Source organism: Oryctolagus cuniculus, chromosome 5 (genome assembly GCF_051225735.1).
Source record: "Oryctolagus cuniculus isolate XC-2025 breed Fujian yellow rabbit chromosome 5, ASM5122573v1, whole genome shotgun sequence".
Taxonomy (NCBI): Eukaryota; Metazoa; Chordata; class Mammalia; order Lagomorpha; family Leporidae; genus Oryctolagus; species Oryctolagus cuniculus.
The window spans coordinates 103175424-103194970 of NC_142871.1; the positions used below are offsets into that span (position 1 = coordinate 103175424).

At 39.4% G+C, this 19547-nt stretch overlaps 1 long non-coding RNA gene across 7 annotated transcripts in view; it reads left to right on the plus strand.

Annotated features, from left to right (window-relative positions):
- LOC149126602 (uncharacterized) overlaps positions 1-18610 on the plus strand; it is a 96203-nt gene extending 77593 nt beyond the window's left edge. For 6 of the 7 annotated variants that reach the window (XR_016233938.1, XR_016233939.1, XR_016233940.1 and 3 more), the window contains one exon: positions 17525-18610. This is a non-coding gene — a long non-coding RNA (uncharacterized LOC149126602). Of the gene's footprint in view, positions 1-5382; positions 5536-17524 lie in introns of those variants that run through there. The other variant, XR_016233941.1, reaches the window with a different exon arrangement.
- The last annotated feature ends 937 nt before the right edge of the window (positions 18611-19547 follow it).

Here is a 19547-nt window from a genome sequence, read left to right on the forward strand (position 1 = left end):
TTTACTCTTTTTTAAGGCTATTTTCTCCCTCAGCCTTAGCAAAAAGTATCCATTTAAAGAAAGAGGATTCGAGGTGGACTAATGAGCCTTGATGATTACTGAAATACAAGAGACCCTGAAGCCTGTGCCTTTCCAGGCTGAAACTGATCTTGGTACTTGGATCAAGTACGTTTTGGCATATTGTGAGCAAGCAGCAACATCTGTTTTGTTGTTTTGCATAGAGCATAACCACTTGTAAGTGTTCTACAAATGTTATTTAAACAAACACAAAATAAAAAAATCCCCAATGATGGGGACTCCGTTGCTGTCATAACTCAGTGTTGCTCATGAAGCTGTTTTGTGACACCAGCATATCATGTGGTAATAGTAAACTCTCGTGCTAGTGTCTACTTCTCACAGGCATTGCTGTGAATATATATGATGCATAAAAATTATATTTTATATTTACGAACAAATTTAAAAATTGGGTGCAGTATACTGATTTTTAAAAGTTTGCTATAGCCTACAGAAACATAAACAGTAGTTGGACTAAAATCTTTCAAAGAGACCAAAGGAAAAAAATATGCATATGACTTTTAATAGGATGCATATTTATGTGTTAGTTTAAACATTACAGTGTCTGTGCTTTCCACAATTTCTATTCTGCCATGTTCTTTGAACTTATTCAGTATCCATATTAAAAATAAATCCCACACTACTCTTTATTTCTCTTTGCAGTCTTATGTAGATATTAGGATACTAGGGTACTTCAAAAATTTCATGGAAATGGAACCAAAGGGCAAGTTTATTTGGGTCTAAGAAATTATTGAAATCCATGTATAGTTTATTCAGGATGCATATTTTCCAAAAACTTGAGCTAAAGTAATCTAAGTGAATTTGTTAATAACATTTCATATGCTGTAGTGTTTTATTAGTAGAGACATAATCAGATGATAAAATCAGCTTAAACTTTAATGTTCAATCCTAAAATGTCTGACTCATTGTATGGATTTCAAAGTGTCGTATTTTCCAAGGATACAACTTGCATGCCATCTGTTTGGGAAGGGAATCTTTGAAGCCACGCCAGTTGGCAGCAGTGGTTATTGTTGAAACTGAATATTGGCATTTAACCCCTTCCTCTTCTCTACCCCTACTACTTAAATACTTATAAGCCAGTGTACCTGAGCTAAAATGGAGAGAGTTAAACAGCTCAGCCACCCAGAGAGTTTCTCTCCCTCCCATCGTCTCCCTGCCCCATCCCTCCTTTTCTCGTTCTCATAGATTGTGATCATGATAGACAGGCGAAGATGATTACCATTCCCAGTACCACCTATGGATGTTGGAATAAAAGGTGTATTACTATGGAACAAGACTCCAGAAGAAGGAAACAGAAGGTGTAAAGCACTGATGTGAGGAATGATGAAAATGCTACACTGAAGGAGACTGGTGACTCTGGGGAAAAATGAGGGAGGAAGGAGCAGGAGAGAGGCTACTTTCAGAGTAACAGATGCCTTAAGACAGAAATAGATCTCAGATTTGGCAAGAATTGATAAAAGCTTCAGAGATAACCTCTCCTCCTAAAGTTAACATTATCTTTCTTTGTAGAGCAGTCAATTAACTTCAACAGTAATAAAGCTTTGGGCCAAAAATTTGGCAAGGAAGCTGATTGAACTTAGAATACAGATATTAACTTTCAAACAGAAACACCCTGAGGTTTTATCTGGTTATAAAATTATTTTAAATAATGCAAACAAATGAAAAATTCAAGTTAGATATTTCTAGAATTACCATAATGTCAATTTCTTCTTAGTAATAATGCATGCCTCATGGCGCTTTTGTGGATTCAGAATTTTTTGGGTGGTTATTGTTACTTGGCCTCTGGCTTCCTGGTAAACTGCTAGATAGGATGGAGCAGCATTCAATCAGAAATGCATTTAGTTCTTCCCTTCTGAGATATTTACATCTGTTTTTCCATATGTACTCCCATAACATAAACTCACACGTGGATAACACTGTACTATTTCACTAGCAAATATGGTAAGGGCGTGCCCTGAATTTATTGGGAATGATGAGAGTAGACTCAGAGAAGCACTGTATCAGTTCATCAACTACATGCACGAAACAGATTTCTTCTCTTTAACTTTTGATAGCAATATTCCCTTATTGCTATGTGACATATCTATTTAGACAGTCTCCAACTTATGGTTCAACTAACACTTTTTCAACTTTGCAATGGTGTGATACTTAGTAGAAATCATACTTTGAATTTGGAATTTGGAACTTTTCTCAGACTACTGATTGGTGGTACCGTACTCTCTTGCAAGCTGGGCAGGAGCAATGAGCTCCATGTCCCAGTCAATCAAGTGCTCACCAGGGTAAACCACTGACATCGGCAGTGCATTGCTGAGTTGTTAAGCTATTGTGTTCAGTAGGTTAGTTGTGTTAAGTGTGTTTTTTACTTATGATACTTTCTGTTTAGGATGGACTTAGCAGATTGCAATTCCTTCATAATCAGAGGAGGATCTGTATAGAGATATGCATCATTATTCACAGAATGGAGCCAGGATTTCAAAAAAATTACAGCTCTCTGCTCACAACTTATTGGCTACTTAATCTGAGTGTCAGTTTTCCTCTATAAATGGGGAAAATTGTATCTATATAAAAGATAGAATTAAATGAGTTATGTGTGATTTATATTTTTTCCTGTGGTCAATTCATTTTCTTTTCTAGATTTTCTTTGAATAACTTATTGATGTATAATTATATCTTGCATACAATGCTAATAATTCCTGATTGTATTTTTGATGAATGAGTATCCCTAATCATGGTCTTGCATTTTTAAAAAAGACTTGCTTATCTATTATTTTGAAAGGCAGAGTGGCAAAGAGGGAGAGAGACCGATCTTCCACCCACTGGTTCACCCCCCAAATGCCCTCAATAGACAGGGCTGGGACAGGACAAAGCCAGAAGCCAGGAGCTTCATCTGAGTCCCTGACATGGGAGGAAGAGGCCCAAACACTTGGCCATCATCTGCCTCTTTCACAGGCATGTAAGCAAGGCGCTGAATTGGAAGCAGAGTAGCCAGGTCTCAAACTGGCACTGATATGGGGTGCATGTGTTGCAAGCAGTGGCTTACCTTGCTGGCAGCCCTACATTTTGGGTATGACATTTTTTTTTTTTTTAACAGGCAGAGTGGACAGTGAGAGAGACAGAGAGAAAGGTCTTCCTTTGCCGTTGGTTCACCCTCCAATGCGCACCGCGCTGATCCGAAGCCAGGAGCCAGGTGCTTCTCCTGGTCTCCCATGGGGTGCAGGCCCAAGCACTTGGGCCATCCTCCACTGCCCTCCCGGGCCACAGCAGAGAGCTGGCCTGGAAGAGGAGCAACCGGGACAGAATCCAGCACCCCACCGGGACTAGAACCCGGTGTGCCGGCGCCGCTAGGTGGAGGATTAGCCTATTGAGCCACGGCGCCGGCCGAGTATGATATTTTAAACATGGACTTTTAGACTTTTGATGTTGGCAAAGTTGCCTGTCCTCTCATGATTATTTCCTCTATTGTGCTTTCTGTTAAGAAAATCCTTCCTGGCTTGGACATTGCTGCACAGTTCCTTAAGCCTCCACTTGTGAGACCTTCATCCCATATCAGAGTTCCAGTTGGAGTCTCAGCTGCTCTGCTTCTTGTCCAGTTCCATGTTAGTGAGCCTGGGGTGGCAGCAAATGATGGCATATGTACTGGGACCCCTGCCACCCACGTGGGCGACTCAGATTTCCTGGCTCCTGGCTGTGGCCGGCCTGCTGCCACTTGGAAAGTGAACCACTGGATGGAAGATCCTGCAGGCTCAACCTGTGAGCCTCCTTGCACTGCCGGGATGATGGGGCACAAGAGGCATGAGACAAGTTTCACTGAACATACCCGCATTATTAACAACCATGCCCATCTCTTAAAGGGCAGGCAGAAGGGGCGTAACTAATTCAGGACAACACTAATTTTATAGGCTAGAAGTGATATTGGCACCGCTACGCTTCTCCAATCAGCTTGAAGGTCACATAGCTAGGATAGCTTTCCAGGTGGTCCTAAGGAGCCTGGGCCACACCGGGAGCCATTTACCTTGATTATTTTAAAATTTACTGCATAAAGGTGAAATGGTCTTTTTTTTTTTTTTTTTTTTTTTTTTTTTTTTTTTTTTTTTGACAGGCAGAGTGGACAGTGAGAGAGAGACAGAGAGAGAAAGGTCTTCCTTTGCCGTTGGTTCACCCTCCAATGGCCGCCGCTGCAGCCGGCGCACCGCGCTGATCCTGGCAGGAGCCAGGAGCCAGGTGCTTTTCCTGGTCTCCCATGGGGTGCAGGGCCCAAGCACCTGGGCCATCCTCCACTGCACTCCCTGGCCATAGCAGAGAGCTGGCCTGGAAGAGGGGCTACCGGGACAGAATCCGGTGCCCCGACCGGGACTAGAACCCGGTGTGCCGGCGCCGCAAGGTGGAGGATTAGCCTATTGAGCCACGGCGCCGGCTGAAATGGTCATTTTTTAAAAAAGATTTATTTATTTATCTGAAAGTCAGAGTTACACAGAGAGAGGAGAGACAGAGAGAGACAGAGAGAGAGGTCTTCCATCCACTGGTTCACTCCCCAATTGGCCGCCATGGCCGGAGCTGTGCTGATCTGAAGCCAGGAGCCAGGAGCTTCTTCCGGGTCTCCCACGTGGGTGCAGGACCTAAGGACTTGGGCCATCTTCTACTGCTTTCCCAGACCACAGCAGGGAGCTCGGTCGGAAGTGAAGCAGTCTCAAACCGGCGCCCATATGGGATGCTGGCGCTTCAGGCCAGGGTGTTAAACCACCGTGCCACAGTGCTGGCCCCTAAATGGTCATTTTTGCTTCAATTATTGTTTATAGCCATGTCTGTATCCTCACTAAACTAGGATCTTTTGCCTTTTAGTTGTTAAACTTCTTAATTGTGGAAGTATTAATCTTTTCTGCCATAATGTAAATTTAAAATATGTTACCTCAAAAATAAAAACAAAAATTGAGATAGAGAAGGAAAGAGGGTGGGAGGGAAAGTGGGAAGGGAAGGGAATATCATGTTCTTAGAATTGTAACTACAAAGCACATTGAATATGTTAAAAACTAATTAAAAATTAAAATTGAAAATTAAAAAATAAGTCTTTTTAAAAAGAGAGAAAGTCCTTTCTTATCCTGGGAGCAGGTTATCTCTTGATTTTCATACTTCAGTTTTACATTTATTTCTTTAATTTATTTGTCATTTAATAATCCTTCCACTTTTTAATATTTTTTACATTTTTATTTTGCTGGCACTGGCTTTTAAGTTATTTTTCCCATTACACTGCTCTCTCTGTTAATTCTTCTGTCAGTTCTTCACTGAGTAAATTTTTCTGTTTTGTTGCAGGCTTTACCATCTGGAAGTACCAGTTTTTCCTCATCAGACTTTATGAGAATTTTGAGTTTTCTTCCCTCCTGTCTCTTCAGATATGCTTTAGAATTTGTGATATTTTTAAGAATTTTTATTTTCTTGTTTTGATCCAAATAGTACATGCACATAATAAAAAGACAAAAAATAAAGTAGGAAGTAATTATTTCTTCCAAGCCTCATTCCCAGTTCGCCTCCCCCAAAGATAAGCTATTTCATGGTTAAAAATGCTGATTCTGGAGACAGACTGTGTTAAAATTATAGCTCCCAATTGCTAATTATATGACCTTAGGCAGATTACTTATTTGCTCTGTGCCTCAGTTTCTTCATCTGGTTGCACCTTACACATGGAATTGTTTTAGTGAGAAATCTTATTTGTGTCATACAGTTACCAGGCAGTCAAATTTCCCCCTGGATCTTGCTTCTGTCTCCTGCCTCTCTTTTGAATTGTGAGTTTGGCAATAAGTCACGTTTGTTGTTCTCTGTGTCTTCTGTGTGATAATGAGAAATTTAAGACAATCAAGGGTTAGAAATAAGATGTTCACCTCTGATGGCAATCTGCCCAATTTAGCAGGTTTTAAGGGAATCCACCAGGAGATTAGAGTCATGGAGTCAGAGGAAGGCAGTCACTGTTACATGTGTCATGGGAATGCACTTAGCACCTCACCTTCCAGACGAAGGCTGCTTGCTGATGGATAGCCCAAGCCATAGGCCATGAAATAAGACTTCTTTTGGTCTTACTCATTAGAACTTATTTCTAAGATTGCCACTGTATGTCAGAGACTTTCAGTAAAATATGAAAAAAAACTCTTTTTTTCTAGTGCGTTTGAGTATGTGTGTGTTAGAAAATGTTTGAATATCAATAACTTACATTATCATTGTAGATTAAGGTAAAAAGTGATGATGTCTCTTAGCTTTCCAGAGAAGAATCTCTTTAGTGTATTGATACTGATAGTATTCTTGAAATGCACAGAAAAGAATACAAGAAAGAAAATACAGCGTGCTTGGATTGTTTTTCTGCAATACTGGGCAAGTAGATACAGGAAGATGGATTTGTATTTTTATACAGGAATGCAGGATTCATTTCTCTTTTTCTATCCCAGCAGACTTACGCTGTCTTCTCTTTCCTCCTCCTCCTCCTCTTTCTCCTGCTCTTCCTCCTCACCTCCTCACCTCCTCCTTCCCCTTCTCCTTCTCCTCCTCCTCCTCCTCCTTTTTCTTCTTTTTTATGTTTATTTTTTTTAAAAAAATTATAACTTATTAGAAAGATTTACAGAGAGAGAGGGAGAGACAGATCTTCCATCCACTGGTAACTTCCCAGGTAGCTGCAACAGCCAGGGCTGGGCCAGGACAGCCAGGAGCCAGGAGTTTCTTTCAGTTCTCCCACATGAGTGGTAGTGACCCAAACACTTGGCCAATCTTCTGCTGCTTTCTCCAGGCCATTATCAGGGAGCAGGTCAGAAGTGGAGCACTCAGTACATGAACCTGTTCCCATTTGGGATACAGGCATTGCAGGCAGCAGCTTCACCTGCTATGCCACACCACCACCCCCTTCTCCTCTTTTGAATCCATGGAAACTGTTCTTGGAACTGCTTCACTGAGCTTTGAGCAAGCTTTTTTCTTCCTCAAATTTATGCTTATTTTTGTGTCCAACTTACTTGTTTCTTACAGTGATATTTTGCGAAAAAAAAAAAGTCAAGTTCATTAAAGCTAAATTCATTACCAATAGTCTTTAACATTTTGAAAATGAACAAAAGCTCTAAGAATATAATAAATATGTTCTTAGTTCATTTTCCCTGGCACAATCTTAAAGGTCATATAGTATTTCTTCATTTGGTCTTTTATGACCCAGTTATTTATGTTATTTTATTTTAAAGATTTTACTTTTATTATCAATATCAGCGATAACAAGATTGCACATACAGTTTTATTTTCCCCTTGATGACTCATTTTCTTTCACTAAATTACTGAAAGTGAAATTCTGGCTTAAAGAATAGGTAAAACTTAAGGTTCTTGATGCCTTTTCATATAGTTCTCTCTTAATTCATAGAAATTGATACCAATAATCAATGAGAGTCCTCTTTTCTAGAGCCTTTATTAAGACTATTAAATTTTAAAATCACTTCCAATTTGTCAGTGAAATATATAATCCTGTTGGTGGTATAAATTACTTTTATTGGATATTAGTGAGGCTAAAATATTTTATTTATTCTATTTGTTCTTTTAGAAAATAACTATGTGCTTTAGTTACTTTGAATTTTATGTTGTTGAATTTCTTATTATTGATTTATAAGTGCTCATTGTATATTCACATTCTAACAGTCATGCAGTATACTGAATATTCTATGACCCAAAAGTTCTAGATATTTTGCATGTGTGTATACACACTCCATTTTGTTTTCTTACACATGTTTATCCATGCATTATTTCATTTTAGATTTTGGATAATATGTGATTTAAAATAACATGAATTTACTATGTATATTATTTTAAACATATTTTTAAAAAAGAATAATTATCAGTGTCTTAAATATGTGAGTTTTAAATGTTATATCCTCCTGAACTTATTCTGAGGGTTAAGGACATTTTTCCTCCATAATGTTGCTTCAGATGGTTTCTTTTATTAAGAAACTACTTTTAAAAAATCTGCTATATTTTAAAATATGCTTCTTCAGTTACTTTCAAGATGAAAATTCTTCTGCCTTGCCCACAGTTTTATTTATACTCGGTTTTGAAATTAAAAAAGCTTACAAAGATTATTCTTTGGGATGGCATGTGGTGCACCAGTTAAGATGCCCCTTGGGGTGCTCGCATCTCATATTGGGATGCCTGGATCAGGCCCTAGCTCCTCTGCTTTTGATCCAGCTTCTGCTGATACACATCTTGGGAGTCAGCAAGTGATGGCTCAAGTGCTTCAGGCCCTGCCACTCCCATGGGAGACTGGGATGGAGTTCTGGGCTCCTGATTTCGCCATGGTCCAGCCCTGGCTGTTGCAGGCGCTTGTGGGGTGAAACAGTGGATCAAAGATATCTCTCTCTCTCTCTCTCTGATTGTCTCTCTGTTTTTCTGCCTTTCAGACAAAATGAAAATAAAAATCTTTTAAGAGTTTACTCTTCAGGTCATTGTGCATTTGCAATGCTCTCTTATAGTAAATAATCATACTGGAAGTTTATATAATTCATTTATCTACTGCACACAAATACATCTTGTTTAATTTTAAGGCATTTCTCTATGTTTATTTTTGAGCTTGCCTCACAGTTCCAAAGGCCAGTTTTTCAAATGGAATAGCAAATATCATTAGTACTAACACCTAATTACTCTGTCAGGTACTGTTACAAGTACTCTAATACATTGTCGTTTAATCCTTATAAAAATTCTATAAGGTAAATTATATTATTACCCACATTTTATGGATAAGGGAGTTTAGGAACAGAGTTACTTGTCCTAGATCATTCAAGGGTAAGATCAGAGCTAGGATTAGTCCTGCAGAGATTCTAAAATTTATACATCTGTTAATGTTAGTGGTTAACTCAAATAAGCTTTAAATATTGAGTTAACAAAATGCAGGCCAAAGGCAAAATACTGGCTCAGTGAGTGCAGCTCATCGTACCAATCTGTGATCAGTCTCAGGGCGCCTTACTCATTTACATCTTCCTAGTGCTCTGTCCATCACTGCTGCTGTTCCGGGATCTTTTTTGTGGCACTGTCATACTCTGGTTCTATGTTATTATGTTAGCCTTGTCTATTAGTTTTGTTAGGTTTTAGGATTTTTAGCATCCAAAGAAGGTAAGGAGGCAGCCAGTTAAAGTAGAAAAGACTTCCTTTTAGAGGGGACAGAAAGGGGGTAGAGAGTGTGCAGGTTAAGCCTGCCCTGGACAGAGGGCAGGGGGTTTTGAAGTCAGGCTTCCTTTCATTTGGACAGCAGGAAGAGTCCCTTCTTGAGCTGCTTGTTGGGGGAAGTGGAGAGAGCCACACAGATGCTGATGAGGGGGGCAGGGATGTGCAGAAAGGCTCCTTGGCAAACTTTACAGCACATTGTCCCAGGAGTTTGGAAGGTCCCAGGTTGGGGGGCTTTCCCTAGCGAGTGATACACTTCCCATTAGCCTTTGGATTACCCATCTGCACCTAGTTTCATTGGGCCTGGGGGTTCAGGACCAGTGACCCCAAAGGTTCCAATAAGTTTCTTCTCACATTTTTGTAAGTAGTTTAAAAGGACAAATATTCATATCTGAAGAAGCAGCAAGGAAGTGGATGAAGGAAGTGAAATGAACTTGCAAAAATCAAAATATTGTTTTAGACAAATCAGGCATTCTGGTTAAGGAGCTATGCCTTGCCTTTTCTCCTTGTTAGAAGTTCTGTGGGCCTGCCTTCTGCTATGCTGAATTTCATTAGGGGAAGGCATCACGTGTATCACAGGGCTTTGTTACTTCTCATCTCTATCCCGGTGTCTATTGTCTTCTCATACAGCTTGAAAACTGCTAATTTGAATCTCTTTCACCATGTTCTTCCTCTGTGATACTGGTTGCATTCATGCTCCTTTCTTTCTTCTTGACACACATATTGCACATGGTTCTGGTGTTTGCATTTCAACTGCCCTTTAATTGGGATATTTCATTGGAATCCTTAAGCTTGTCAGTTTTACGCTGTCTTTGCTGTCTTGCTCACAACATCCAGCAGAGAAATCGGTCCCATCAGCTCTCAACTTGCAGAGTTGACATGGTTGAAGTGCTCTACAGGCAAGGGAAGCTTTTATTCCAGAAATAGAGAGAAACTTCATGAACTGAAGGGCTGGTGTGTGACCTGCAAAACAGAAAATGGGATTGACTAAACTGGGACATCTCTGCTCCTCCTGCTGCACCAAAATAGAAATATTCAGCCAACCCCATTTGCAGTCTTGTGTTTGAGTGTGCCTGTGATAAGAGTTACAAAATGACATGGGATGAAATCTAAATGATTGCTAGCATTTGAAATATATATATATAGATAGATAGATAGATAGATAGTTAAGGAATTCAATTAAAGAGATAATTGATGCTGGTATTATATTTTCTAAAAGATATCGTGGTTGAGAATCTACATTTTTGTGGTTGAAAAAAATCTTCCTCTTCGATTTTGGTAAAAGACTTTTGATTCTTTATTGTATAAAGCTAAGCAATATAGATACATAATTTAAAAGTTGCATGTTTTCTCTGTATTTTTTAAACTCTCCATTTATATTTATCTCATATTTGGGAAAAAGACTTATCAGCAAAGAAAAAGAGTTGGGGAATTTTTGCAGGCTTTGTCTTAACTTTACTAGCATAAGCCCATTAACCTTCTTTCTGCCTACAACTATGCTGAAAAGAGACTGAAGCTGCACCTAAGCATCAATAGAGTGTACAAGAAGAATTAGAAATGAGATCGGTTCCAGGAAATACACTCTTCAGTGTGTACCAAAGGTTAACTCTTTTATTCGGATACATCATGAGCTGATTGAAGCTACTTGACATGCCAACTTGCTCTCAGCAGTAATAAACAGCATTGACAGTGATGTATAATATATATTCTGTATTCTTAATAATAGCAGGCAATGCCTCTCTATCCTTTTTTTAAAGATTTATTTATTTATTTGAAAGGCAGATTTACAGAGAGGAGAGGCAGAGAGAGAGAGAGCAAGGTCTTCCATCTTGCTGGTTCACTCCCCAGATGGCTGCAGTGGCTGGAGCTATACAGATCTGAAGCCAAGAGCCAGGAGATTTTTCTGGGTCTCCCATGTGGGTACATGGGTCCAAGGAGTTGGGCCATCTTCTGCTGCTTTCCCAGGCCATAGCAGAGAGCTGGATTGGAAGTGGAACAGCTAGGACTAGAACTGGTACCCATATGGGACGCTGGTACTGCAGACTGGACCTTTAACCCACTGTGCCACAGAGCTGGCCTTTCTCTAATTATTCTTGCCCTAACATACCTTCTCATGTCTTCTTCTTTTTTCTTTTTTTAAGATTTATGTATTTACTTGAAAGTCAGAGTTACACACAGAGAGAAGGAGAGGCAGAGAGAAAGAGAGAGAGAGACATACAGAGAGAGAGAAAGAGAAGGAGAGGTCTTCTATCTGCTGGTTAACTCCCCAGATGGCTGCAATAGCCAGAGCTGAGTTGGTCCAAAGCCAGGAGCCAGGAGCTTCTTCTGGGTCTCTCATGTGGGTGAAGGGACCCAAGGACTTGGGCCATCTTCTACTGTTTTCCCAGGCCATAGAGAGAGCTGGATTGGAAGTGGAACAGCCTAGACTCAAACCGGTGCCCATATGGGATGTCAGCACTGCAGGCTGCGGCTTTACCCACTACGCTGCATAGCCGGCTCCCTCATGTCCTCTTTCGACATTTTCTCCCAGTTATGTATCCTGCACTTCGGCCACAGCAAGCCTTATACTCTTCCCCAGTGTGTCTTGCCTAATCTCTATCCATTGTTCTATCTGGACCTCCATGCTAACCATTATCAATCCATGTTTTTGAATGTGCTCAATATTTTGCAGTGAGATCATGCTATATCTTGGATCATATATCACTTTGCTTCATCAGTTTTCAATGCCACAAAAATTACAGGGCTTCAAGGTCAGAAACATTTTAACGAATTTTGTCAACTATTTTTCATTGAATAAATGTCCAAACATACCTTAGATATTACTCTTGTATCTGGAGATAGAAAATGGAAATCTTAGGTTCAGATCTTTTTTTCCTTGTGTTTGAAACAATGGATGTGGGGCACAGAATGCAGTGTGTACAGCGAAGCAGAGAGTTATAAGCCTTCCACTGCAGCAACTGGTAATGATGTCTTGGTTCTCTCTTATCCCCCTCTCTCACCTCCCTAGTCCCAGGCAGAAGCTGTGATTTCTGATGAAATTACTTGCACCTTGGAGTGGACACATGGCCTGGCAGTTAAGATATGGTTTGGGAAAATCGACACACCATTGGCCCAACTAACCAAAAAAAAGGAGAGAGAAGACCCAAATCTGTAAAATCAAAGATAGTAATGGAAATGTAACAACAGACACAACAGAGATAAAAAGAATCATCAGAAACCACTACAAAGAGATGTATGCTAACAAATTGGGGAACCTGGAAGAAATGGATAGATTCCTGGACAAATACAAACTTCCTAAACTGAGCCGTGAAGATATAGAAAATCTAAACAGACCCATAACCATGGAAGAAATTGAATCAGTGATAAACACACTACCAAAAAAGAAGAGCCCAGGACTGGATGGCTTCACTGCCGAATTTTACCAGACATTTGGAGAACAACTAACCCCAGTTCTCAAGTTATTCAAAACAATTGGAAGGGAGGGAATCCTCCCAAATTCTTTCTACGAAGCCAATATCACCTCAATTCCTAAGCCCGGAAAAGACACAACAGAGAAAGAAAACTACAGACCTATCTCCCTGATGAACATAGATGCAAAAATACTCAACAAAATTCTGGCAAACCGAATCCAACTGCACATCAGAAAGATCATTCACCTGGACCAAGTGGGATTTATCCCTGGTATGCAGGGATGGTTCAATATTCGAAAATCAATCAATGTAATACATCACATTAATAAATTGAGAGACAAAAATCATATGATTATCTCAATAGATGCAGAGAAAGCATTTGACAAAATACAGCACCCTTTCATGATGAAAACCCAAAGCAAATTGGGGTTGGAAGGAACATTCTGCAACAAAATTAAGGCAGTCTATGATGAACCAATGGACAGCATCATATTGAATGGGGAAAAGTTGGAGGCATTTCCATTGAAAACTGGCACCAGACAGGGATGCCCATTCTCACCATTGCTATTCAATATAGTCCTAGAAGTGTTAGCCAGGGCCATCAGGCAAGAAAAAGAAATTAAAGGGATACAAATGGGAAAGGAGGAAGTTAAACTATCCCTATTTGCAGATGACATGATACTATATAGGGGACCTGATAAACTCCTATAAGAGACTACTGGAACTCATAGAAGAGTTTGGTAAAGTAGCAGGATACAAAGTCAACGCTCAGAAATCAACAGCCTTTGTATACACACATAATGCCAGGGCCAAGGAAGAACTTCTAAGATCAATCACATTCATGATAGCCACAAAAACAATAAAGTACCTTGGAATAAATTTAACCAAGGATGTCAAAGACCTCTATGATGAAAAATTACAAAACACTAAAGAAAGAAATAGAAGATGACACAAAAAAATGGATAAACCTGCCATGTTCATGGATTGGAAGAATCAATATTATAAAAATGTCCATTCTTCCAAAAGCAATTTGCAAGTTCAATGCAATACCAATGAAAATACCAAAGTCATTCTTCAAAGACCTAGAAAAAATGATGCTGAAATTCATATGGAGAAACAGGAGACCCAGAATAGCTAAAGCAATCCTTTACAATAAAAACAAGGCCGGAGGCATCACAATTCCAGACTTCAAGACATACTACAGGGCAGTTATAATCAAAATAGCCTGGTACTGGTACCTAAAACCAACCCCTGGAACAAGGACAGCCTCTTCAACAAATGGTGCTGGGAAAACTGGATGTCCACATGCCGCAGTATGAAGCAAGACCCCTACCTTACACCTTATACAAAAATCCCCTCAACATGGATCAAAGAACTAGAGATGTGCCACGACACCATGAAACTAATTCAGAGCATAGGGGAATCCCTTCAAGATATTGGAACAGGTGAAGAATTCCTGGAGAAGACCCCAGAGGCACGGATAATCAAAGATAAAATAAACAAATGGGATTACCTCAAATTGAAGAGTTTCTTTACAGCAAAGGAAACAGTCAGGAAAGTGAAGAGGCAACCAACAGAATGGGAGACGTTATTCGAAAACTACACAACAGATAAAGGATTAACAACTAGAATCCATAAAATGATCAAAAAACACCACAAAATCAAAACAAACAACCCAATAAAAAAAATGGGCCAAGGAACTTAACAGACATTTTTCAAAAAAGGAAATCCAAATGGCCAACAGACACATGAAAAAATGCTCAGGATCCCTAGCCATCAGGGAAATGCAGATCAAAACCACAATGAGGTTTCACCTCACTCCGGTTAGATTGGCTCACATTCAGAAATCTACCAACAACAGATGCTGGCGAGGATGTGGGGGAAAAAGGGACACTAACCCACTGTTGGTGGGAATGCAAACTGGTAAAGCCACTATGGAAGACAGTCTGGAGATTCCTCAGAAACCTGAATATAGCACTGCCACAGGACCCAGCCAGCCCACTCCTTGGAATTTAAGCAAATAGAATTAAAGGGGAGAAAAAAAGAGCCATTTGCACCTCAATATTTGTTGCAGCTCAATTCACAATAGCTAAGACATGGAATCAACCTAAATGTCCATCAATGGATGACTGGATAAAGAAACTATGGGATATGTACTCTATGGAACACTATACAGCAGTAAAAAACAATGAAATCCGGGCGTTTACAACAAAATGGAGGAATCTGGAAAACATCATGCTGAGTGAAATAAGCCAGTCCAAAAGGGACAAATATCATACGTTCTCCCTGATCGATGGCAACTAAACGAGCATCTAAAATGATACCCATTGAAGTGAAATGGACACTATGAGAGACAATGACATGATCAGCCCTTGTCTAGACTGTTAAGGAACAACTTACTATTTTATTCCTTTTAGTATTTTTGTTGTTGTTGTTGTTGCTCTGTTTGTTCTACATAAGACCACTGGTTGAACTCTGTAATCAATGCCCAATCATTCTTAGGCATTTAAAATTAACAGAAAAGTGATTTCTGTTAAACATAGGAGTGGGAATAAGAGGGGGAGGAGATATATAGATTGGTACATGCTCACTCGGACTTACCTCCAATGGTGGAACTAGAAATGTGCCAGGGGATTTCAACTCAGTCTTACCAAGGAGGCAGGTACCAATGCCAGCGCACTTGGTAAAGTGATAAGTATAAATACACAACCGATCAAAAATATAGGGTATGTGTCGATGAGATTTCACAAATAAGACCAGTGTAAGCAAGTAATGAAGGATAGAATTAAAAGGGAGAGAATGATCCTGCGGGGGAAGCAGGACACACAGCAGACATAGAATGGCAGCACTCCTGCCTCAGAATCAACCCTTGGGACATTCGGATCTGGCTAAATGGTCCATGAGAGTCTCACAGGCATGGAAAGCCATGATACGGTGGCAAAAAGCAATCTAAATGAAAGATCCTGGTGAACAGGACCCCAGCAGAAGGAACAGGCCATCAAGGAGAGAGGCACCTTTCTCTGAAGGGAGGAAGGAACCTCCACTGTGATACGGCCTTGACTAAACAAGTTCAGAGTTGATGAACTCAAGGGACTTCCATAGCCTAGACAGCTCATAGCAAGAGTCTCGGGTGATTGCCGACATCATAAATAAGAGTGCCAATTGTTAAATCAACAACGGGAGTCACTGGGTACATGCTCCCCACGTAGGATCTCTGTCCTTAATGTGTTCTACTATGAAACTTAAAAACAACACTACTAGTCGAACAATACCCTATACCTTGTGCGGTTGTGTGAGGACAGCCTGTTGAAATCCTTGCTTAGTATATACTAAGTTGATGTTCAGTATATGAAGGTAACTGAAAATGAATGTGTTGAAGGGCAGGATGGGAGAGGGAGTAGGAGAGGGGAGGGCCACGGGAGGGAGGGAGGTTGGGTGGGGGAAGCCACAACAATATAAAAGTTGCACTTTGTAAATTCACATTTATTAAATAAAAAAAAACTATATAACAAACAAAAAAAAGAAAAAGAAAAAAAGAACTTAATACTTTACCCTTTTAGTATTTTTTTTTATGTTCTACTTAAAACTATTGGTTGAACTCTGTAATTAATACACAATTACTCTTAGGTGTTTAATTAATGCTATAACTAGTACTCAAATAGTATTTTACACTTTGTGTTTCTGTGTGGGTGCAAACCGTTGAAATCTTTACTTAATATATGCTAAATTGATCTTCTGTATATAAAGATAACTGAAAATTAATCGTGATGTAAATGGAAGGGGAGAGGGAGTGGGAGAGGGGAGTGTTGTGGGTGGGAGGGAAGTTATGGGGGGGAGCTATTGTAATACATAAGCTGTACTTTGGAAATTTATGTTCATTAAATAAAATAAAATAAAATAAAATAAAATAAAATAAACTACAAAAAAAAAGATACGGTTTGAGATGCCTGTGTATAAGAGTACCTGTATTCAAGTTCTAGCTGTGTTCTTTATTTCAACTTCTTGTTAATGAATTCCCTGCATACCCTGGGGATGGTTCAAGTAGCTGAGTCCTTGCCATTCATGTGCAAGAGTTCCTGGCTCCTGGTTTTGGCCTGATTCAGCCCCAGCTGTTATAGGTACTTAGGAAAGTAAACTAACCAAAGAGGTCCCTCTTTGTCTCTGTGCCTTTCAAAAAAATAAATAAATAAAATTTTAAAAATAAATTACCTGCATCTTCTTTGAGGGCTAATCCTATTAATTTCTATCAAGAGAAAAGGTTTTAAGTGAACTCTTAAAATACTGGAGTAGCATTGGCCATCAAGGACCTGGGAAATGCAAACTTAGGCAGGAAAATTTGAATGTGTTATTCCTCATTTGTGGAGGCAGACAGACATCTCACAGAAGACAATGGGTATAGTAATCTTTCATGTGTATTGCTTTATAACTGTGGTCTTATGTTTTTAATACTGTTTATTCTAATAAGACAAAAATGTTGTATAGCAGAGTGATAGGAGCCTTGGAATTTTCTTTAAAATTTCAGACAGCAGTCTTACAAATTCTACTCATACTTTAAGGTCAACTTTTATTATTCTTCTTAACTTTACCAGGCAGAATTAATTACTAATCATTTCTGCTCCATAGCATTTTGTTCAGTCTTAAGTTATTGTATTGTAATTTTTATTTCTGTCTCTTAAAGTGGTCTGTGAGCTTCTTGAAGAATATGTGCTATATTTCGGCAAAGAAAAAGAACCCATTAAAATGTCAGTTTGAAATAGTAAAATTAGTTATGACTCTTTAGTAGAAACCTATTTTGTTCTGTTTAAATTTTCTATTTTGGTATTTTTAATATTTTTTGGCAAGTATGTACTGATTTGTACCATTTACCGTTCTAGGCATTAGGTAATATGCAGCGAGCAGAACAGAGCCACTACTTCTCTGCCTTTGTGTAGTTTATATTTTGGAGAGGTAAAAGACAAAAAAAGTAAATAAAAAGGAGGAAGACAGAGGAAAGAAGAAGGAGAGAAGGAGAAGAAAGAAAAGATTGTAACCGTGTGAGTGAGAAGTGATCAACGATAGCAGATCATTTGGAAGAGCCTTGATTTTACCTCCAAAAGATTTACAATCAAGGAAACAGAGAACTTACATTGTATGGCTTGATTTTTCTCAGAGAAGTGGAATATTGGCTCACACGTTAATATTTTTGAGCTTGAAAACAAAAGATTTGGAGTAGCAGTGAGTCATCACATAAGTGAAATACATTTGAACAATGTGGTTTATAGGTATTCTCAGCTGTCATTGCTATGTTCTAGGGCTTTTGTATTTTTATTCCTTATCCATAGTAACTATACTTAATCATTTTTGCTCCTGCTCTCCAAATCTCCAACTACAATTTTAACTTTGGTCTTGGAATATTTTTATCATTATTTGTGTTATTTGTATTTGCACGTATACACTATTCACCTATAACACAGGAGTGTATAGGGTTGAACCACCCAGATGGAAGCCAATGAGAGTAAACTTCAAACGTAGGGTAGAGTTAATGCAGCTCCTTTCCTGCACTAGGAAGAAACCAAGAGTTGGCCAATGACAAAGAATCCAAGGTTTTGGTAGCTTATCACTATTAGCATCAATTCTGTACTGTGACCAGGATGATAATAAACTATTGTCTGTCTATCCAAGAAAGATAATTGTTAAATCTAGCAGTTGCTTAAGGGAAGAATAGGATGTAATTCTTAGACTAAATTGATGCTTCTATTCTGATGCAGGTCTGGGACTAGGAGTTTAGTGGGTATGACAGCTCCTTTGCTGTGCAACACTGCTTTTTAGACTTGGAGACAGAAGGCAGCTGAAGGGACCAGTTTAGACCAGGTAATATTTGAATTCTATTTTTTTTCACTCAGAGAGATTGCAACTGCTTTCTTTTGGTGAGAGCACAATGTGATCTAGATAACTATAGAAAAAAGAAATAAAATAATCAAGCCTCCAATAAGAGGCCCTTTAAAAAGTGGAAAGTTTTACTGTGTTCCTGAATCTGTGTATATGAAATACATGAAATTCGTATACCTTAAATAAAATTTAAAAATAAATAAATAAATAGAAAGAGTGGACCTGTCCTGTATAAAATCCCATTATATTCTGAGTTAAACATCAGCCTCTCCCACTTCTTGGCTATTCTCCTCCTCAATGAGTCCTCCTTGGAATAAACACATGCAGAGGCAATCAGAAGGTAGAGTAGACACAGCTTCAGATCTGTGATGCTCTTGCATGTGGATTCAGCAATGCCTCAAGTGGGTCAAGGATTTGTTAGTTGTGTGTGTCAGTATGTCTCTCCTATGCTTGGAGTGGTTTCTGTCACTTGCCACCCACGCTGCTGAGCCCTTCTTTGTTGCTGACTTGTTTGTACATAAAAAGTTAGGCATCCACATTTCTTGTATATAAAAAGCACATTAAAAAATCCATGAGGCCGGCGCCGTGGCTCAATAGGCTAATCCTCCGCCTTGTGGCACCGGCACACTGGGTTCTAGTCCCGGTCGGGGCGCCGGATTCTGTCCCGGTTGCCGCTCTTCCAGGCCAGCTCTCTGCTGTGGCCAGGGAGTGCAGTGGAGGATGGCCCAAGTGCTTGGGCCCTGTACCCGCATGGGAGACCAGGAGAAGCACCTGGCTCCTGCCATCAGATCAGCATGATGCACCAGCCGTAGCGCGCCAGCCGTGGCTGCCATTGGAGGGTAAACCAACGGCAAAAGGAAGACCTTTCTCTCTGTCTCTCTCACTGTCTACTCTGCCTGTCAAAAATAAAAAAAAAAAATCCATGAAAAGTTGTTTTGAAAGTAAATTAATATGTTATTTTATCTGGGAATATTTGAATATTGGAATGACATAAAATAGAAGGTTGATGCTAAGATGTTCTTATGTATT